Source organism: Coturnix japonica, chromosome 1 (genome assembly GCF_054131305.1).
Source record: "Coturnix japonica strain WE chromosome 1, WE-NBRP24, whole genome shotgun sequence".
Lineage (NCBI taxonomy): Eukaryota > Metazoa > Chordata > Aves > Galliformes > Phasianidae > Coturnix > Coturnix japonica.
Window position 1 is genome coordinate 120,373,095 of NC_140663.1, and position 7,266 is coordinate 120,380,360.

Consider the following 7,266-nt stretch of genomic DNA (forward strand, 5'->3'; position numbering starts at 1 on the left):
CTGCCTTCTTTGTGATGAGGACCAGAAGGCTAATTTGTGAGTCAAATGCGCCTTTGTTACACTGGCGTGTGCTATCTTTCCAAGCCAACATGGTGCATCGCATCATCATGCAATTTGCCTATGATAACTGCACGTCCTTTTCACAAGCCTCGTGGCCAAAATATAATGTGCTGCATTTGCGCTCACAAAGTAAGCCTGATGTCCTGATGTCTGTTCCCCTACGCTCTCACTGATCAGAACAACTCTGCTTGCATGTCTAAGGGACATACTGTAGTTGATGCCAGACATTTTTCCCTTTTTCCCTTTCTCAGTCTCTTACTGAGAGCTGAAAATTCAGATTTTCTGATTTTGTATTTCTCTGCTTTAAGGTTACCCAGACAGCCAGGGACCATGGAAGTAGGCTATGTGGAAACACAGCCAAGCCAAAACTGAGCACCTGCCTTTGCTGACTCGCACTATTGTGCTCCCAGTCAAGACTAGAAAATCCTTCCAAAACACATTATAAAGAATATTTCCTTGTCCCCAAGAAAACGGGCTATGAAGTTATAACATACTTTGCAGCTGGTTTTGGCCCATGGTTTTCCTCTTGTGACAGCACTTCAATCAGCTACAAGAAGGCATGAATTTACTTTGTAGCTTACTTTAGGACTTGACTTTCTAGGTTTAGGATGAAGAACTCCAGATGGTCGTTATAACACAATTCAAACTGAAAGGGCTGGTGGGATTCAGGGTCTGTCCTTAGGCCTATTTCAAGCAATTTATGGAGGTCTATACATAAGGTTGTGCTTGCAGCAGTGGTATTTTCCTTTAGGAATGAAAGATTGCATGTTTTCATTATTTTAAAAATGGCTCAAAGTTATGTGAAATGCTGCAGTTTCAGTGAAGGTGCAGCATTTCATGGCCTTGATAGTAAATTCCCATGCAACCATTAATTTTGCTGTTCATAATGAGTAATCCAACTAAATTCAGTAATCAGTTTCTCCTAAGGTATTTTGTTTAAATGCGGTAGTTTTGTAAGCTGCAACCAGGAAAATTTTCAAAATGAGTTTATTAACCAGCTTTGCTGCACCCTGTCATAAAGATACACAGGCTATACAATAAACTGACTAAACTGTAAAAGCAAATGCCATCACACTTTTTTTTTTTTTTTTTTTAAATAAAAATATATATTTTATTTACTTTTATGATATTTCAGGCAGAACTCAGATACAATGCATAATAAGATATCCCTTACTCAGTTTTGGTAAAATGGCATAATAATATTCTTTTGGATGAGTAGCTAATTTGTTCAGAAGCTGTGTAGTACTGTATATGTCCTGAAGGTCAGAATGTGTAATATATGTCCTAAATAGGCTGAATCTCCCATGGAAATACCATGATTAGGAGAGTTCACTGAATTAACCGTGCGGATACTGTTAGATTCTAAATTCAAATAAGAAAATGTTACTACAGAGATATGAAGCACACTTTTCAGAATGACACTCACTTGAGAAACAATTTTTTTTATATCTCTAATAGAGCAAGCTAAAAATCTGAGATAAACAGAACATATATTTCTTACAAATTCCAGATGGTCTTTATTATCTCTACATCAGTAACATAAATTGTCATGGCCTATTTCCTAAGCACTGTGGGCCCTCATTTTCTGATCACTGAAGTTGGGTACACTCAGTGAAATGCCATCATGCTCACACCTTGAATAAATTCTGCTTAGGTAACAAATAAAGTGTAATAGGCTGTTACTGTACTGTTCCCCTAGAGAATGCTCATGGCAAAGCCAGCATCTAATTCACCACTCTGAGCTTGCAACATCTTGTAGATTTTATGAGTTTGAAGAAAAGCCACAATTAATTGTTAATCTCAAATTTTATTTTTGAGTGTTCTGGAAGTCAGATGCTGCCCCCCAAAATTATTCATGCAAGACATAATTCAAACAAGGATGATGCCACCAGTGGGAATAAACTTATGACTTAAACAAATGGTGATATCACAGTGAATAAATTATTCTTATATATATTTCATGATGTCTTGATGATGTTATTATCAATTTATCTTCAGGTAGTATATGAAATAAAACAACAGACTATTTCATGAAGAGCTTCCATTATACATATCATAGAAATAATGCAAAGCATAATCTTGGTCTTCAGATGGAATGTCAGAAAAAGGAGATTAAATAAATGCAAAAATTGTCTGGGAAGTCTGTAGCATGGATGCAGAAGTAATGAAGACTGGAGTAAGAAGACAGATAATACTGATGCGCATAGAGATGCAATTTTCTGAAGGTATGTCTTGTATGTCTTGCTGTTTCTTGAAGGCAGGATGCAATGTAAAACTTACCTCTTGATTAGTTTCAGAAGAGGTTGTTGGTGTGGAAGAAGATATAGGTTCCTGTCCTTCTGAAAGCCATGTTGTGCAAGGATGCTGCAGATGGTGAAACAGTCTGTTCATTGGATTTGCTCTACCATTCTGATGAGTGTACCAGTGCCAGTGATGCCTTTGAACCTGTCCTACCACAAGTGAGACAGGCTGTTTGATATAATATCTTCAGCATCACTGTGCCCCTGTGTCACAGTGAAACTATGGAATAAGTCAGCCATTTGTCTGTAGACCAGTCCAGTGAGGGGTAGAATTGGCAAGATGGATTTCATGTCATGTGCATTTTAATTTCTGTTCTTGTTAAAACTGATGACATGTTCTTTATCTGCCCCCAAATTCTATCTACCAACCAGTTTATCTGGAGAATTAAAACATTGCAGGGACAAACTTAGTGGTGTCTTATATAACTGGGGGGGATTCTGCAAGCTTGACTGGATGTTGTGAGATTGACATGGCCCCTGAAAGTCTGCTTAACCCACATGAGTAGTAAATTCCTAACAATAAAGAAATCTCAAGTGATTAACCAGTCTTGGTGAGTATCTCACAAGCTGAAATTATTTCTACTTGCTTCTCTCAGATTTCTTATATATAATTATGCTACTGGAAGCTGGTAAAGACTTGATCCTGCACTTTATTTCATTCAGTTCTCAGCCCTTTTCTTAGCTGCATATAGGGACTAATTCCTGCTGTGTGTTGGGTTCATCGATTAGGCCAGAAGCCAGACTTAGTTGTTGGCACCTGGAAAGGCATGGTTGGAGTCATCTTGCTGGTGCCCAAACATCCCTGTCACATTCAGCAGAACATCTGGCTCCCACAACGGGGTTCAGTAGTTTCTAGGAGCTCCAGTACCTCTGTAAGATCTCTAGACAGTGTGGAGAAGTTAAGTGGGGACTGTGGTCTTGAATAATTCTGGTAGCAAAATAATTCTGGTGTCCTTTGGCTGGTGCAAGTGGCAAGCATTTTTAACGTGGTCAGCTCCCTGTGTTGTGTCAGAAATTTTGCTGTATTGAAAACACAATATTTCACAGCGATATAAATATTGTTGCTGATGGACAGAGGCAGCTCGTGAATCACAAATCTTTATTTGCAATCTGATCACGGTGTTCATGTATATGGCGTTCTCTTAGTATTTGTCAGTTTGGTTGAAGCTGAGAGAAAACTATCCTGCCAAGCTTTCTCAGCACACTGCTTCCCCACTTACCTCACTTGTCTGCCTTCTGTTCCCCTTTATCACAGTGCCTGATTCACTGTGAAAAATGCATGGAAAATGACAGAACCACAGCCATCAGCTTGCTTGTCTAAAGTGACATTTCTTGTGAATGGCCATAATGAAAGTGGCATTTATGCAACAGTATTTTGAAAAGGCAACAAATGATTTAGTACTGTTAAAAAAACAAAACAAAAAACAAACAAACAAAAAAAAACCACCACATTTTTTACCACATTAAAGAAGGGTGGGCAGTTGTAATTTGTTATTTGACTATCATAATATTTCTGTCTGGAGTACAAACACCTGTTACCTTCATACTGTAGTCTACTTAGTCCTTTTTGATAAAACTCCTGTGGAAAGCTAAACTTAAGGCTGATGTGTTGTTATCACTCCATCATCCCTCCCTCTGAGATTCAGAGACATACGTTTCCTATTCTCTAGTAGGAAGAGTGAATGATGTTTGTCTGAGGTGGGCTCAGGTTAGTTCAATTCTATGCATGTGTCCTTTTTAGCAGTGTTCTTGTTCTGGGTTCACTGCAGGTGTGGCTTGGTGTGCATCAAATCTTCTACCCAACTGCTTGTCACTTTTCCAAGAAAAGGAAATCCAAATAGTTACTCAGGCTGAAAAAAAAAATGATACCATGCTCCAAACAGATGCTAATCTGGCTTGAGATCCAGGGCCAGTGTGCCTCAGCCAATATTCATATGGAGAAAAAGTGGTACTCTGGCTAGTATGTAACTAAGATCTGTATTCACCTCTGTAGGCTTAATTCCTTCTCCAGTGATGTGTCCAAGTTTTCTAGCAAACATGTCACTTTTAGAGCTGGAGTGATTAGAGAGCTTGGAGCTGCTGTTGTAAATAGAATTTTACTCCAATCATTTTTCCCTGTTACACTGGCAGGCATAACCCTTACAGAGGGTTTTATCAATCATTGCCTATGACAGTCTACAATTCTTAGCTTCCTTTACCGCAGCTGTATATCATTTCTTGTCATGTAACTAATTAGGACATGACTAAAGAAAGACGGAAGACTATAACTTGAACATGTGCTGAGTGGAACAGAGAGGAGTTGCTCAATTAAGGCCTTGGCTTCTTGATCACATTATATTAAGCAAAGGGTGAATAGTCCCCACCACATTTCTGTGCAGGGACGTGTGGAAAGACCTCTCCCGATGAAAGCAAAACTCACAGGAATACCCTCACCTGAGCTTTTTTGAAATCTGGTTACTGCCTCAGTTCAGTTTTACAGACTGTTGTATGGTGAATGGATTTACCTCCAGACATATCAAGTTTCTGCTATTTTCAACTAGGGCATTTAGAGGAGATCAAAATGTACCTCCTCTTGCTAGCTTGCCATTCACAACATTTAATCCAGATCTTTAAACTGATCTGTCTGATTGGGTTATTCCATTTTATTAATTGTAAGGGATGGGCATATGATTAAACAGACTAAATTAATTCCTGGCAACCTAAGCCTACTGTAACTATGAGGAAAAAATGTTTTAGCATATCATTGTCATGGCAAAGTGTCATGAGCACCTGTAATGTTGCCTTAGGGAGTTCATATTGGGAATGTTTATTTGGGGAAAAAAGCTGATGAGAGAGAATTGATGAAAAACTATTAGAGCCCTAATTAATGACTAAACATGACTAAATATTAACTTCTTTTTTTTCTCTGACTCATCAATCCATGCATGTGCTGAGGAAGTAGGGAAGAAGATTTCATAGACTTGGCAACTGACCAAGATGAATGCTTATTTGTTTTGGTCATTGAAAGTCCTTGAGTCCCCCTTAAAACATTAATAATCTTATAAATTGATTTAACATCTGTGTTCATAGAATCATAGAATCATATAATAGAATCACTATCACAGTTCATCTTAGTTTGGTCTAGTTCTGTGACACAGGGGTGAAGGGACCCAAGGATCCCTGCCCCAGGAAAGGGGGTTGGGGTGAAAGATAACACCAGCAACGAGATAAGGAGAAACTTAATTTCCTAAATATCATAGCAAAATGTGAGATAATACACTATAATGTATGATTGGAATTCAAACTAATAAATTAAATAAAACAAGTGAGTTTCCAAAACCAAAGTCCTTACTCAAATGCTGTAGATGAAACAACCAGGGAGTAAAGAGCAAAGAGAACAGTCTCATGACTCTCAGTTTTATCTTTCCCTCCAAACTGAAAATGGAAACAGAAAAATGAACTCTTCTGGGAGTTGTAGTTTATTCTTCTCTTCTGAGACCAAGAGACTGGAAATACAGACAATCCACAGATCTGCAGAATTAACTCTTTTACTCCCAGTACACTGTATGATGTTTTGATGTGAAATACCTATCAAAAACCACAAAGACATGACAATGGCTTAGATTGGAAGGGACCTTAAAGCCAACTCATTTTCAACCCCCTGCCATGGGCACAGCTGCCCCCCACCAGCTCAGGCTGCCCAAGGCCCCATCCAACCTGGCCTTGAGTGCCTCCATGGATAGGGTACCACAGCTTCTCTGGGCAGCTGTGCCAGTGCCTCACTGCCCTCCAAGCAAAGAATTTCCCCCTAAAACCTAACTTAAAAATCCTTCTCTTTTAGTTTAAAGCCATTCCCCCTTGTCCTATCACTATCAGACTATAAAAAGTTGGTATCCCTCCTGCTTATAAACTCTCTTCAAGTACTGAAAGGCCTCAGTGTGGTCTCCCCAGAGCCATCCTTCCCCCTGGCTAAACAAGCTGTTCTCCCCCAAGTCCTTCTCTACAGAGCTGCTCTCAATGAGTTCTTCTCTCAGACTGTACTTATACCTGGGATTGCCCCAACCCAAACGCAACACCTTGCCTGTATAATCTTGTGTACAAAGTATCTACATATCTTCTAGCCCTCACTGTCATAATGTTGATGCATCTCACAGCAGTATATTTTAATTTCCTCCCTTACGGTATCTGATAGCAAAATGAGTCAGAGAGACCTAAAGGTTTTCTAAATAAGGGAGTTTTGTATCTGTGAGACATTTACTGCAATAAAAGCTTCAATTTCACCTCTGCCTAGTATTTATACCAGAATTGTTTGTATCGTTAGAGGAAGTAAAACGGTACTTTTTTGTTTCAATCATTTTGACACCAAAAGTAGATGCATTCTCATTTGGGCTTATGTCAACATATTTCTCTCTCTGTTGCTTGAAAAAAGCCATGTGGCCAACTGGCAGTAATCCACAGGGAGCAGGAGGTTCAGTCACATAGGACTAAATCAACTAAGACTGACAAATACAAGCACAAAACTGGAAGCTAAACCTTTCTCCAAAGGGTTTATATTGTGCATGGAAAAACAGCTATCATATCAGGTAACCATCTGTGCTGGCTCTCTGGTGCATCAGCAAGCTAGACATTGGCAAGGGCTCTATTGTCTTCAATGGGAAAGGGAAAGAGGGACCAGGGAACACTGTAGGAAATGTTAGTGATGCTACAGGCTGAACATTTTTCAAGAAGTTTTTTTGTTAGGGAACTGAGCTGAAATGGAAAGTCAAAGATATGAAGATAGTTGGAAGCGATGACAAGTGGCCTGTATATAATAAAAAAGACAGTGAAGAGCTTCTAAGACAAGAGTGATATGCTCATAATTAATGACTCATAGAACAGCACTTCGCAGCAGCATTCTGAATGGATATGCAAGAGGAGGGATTTGCCA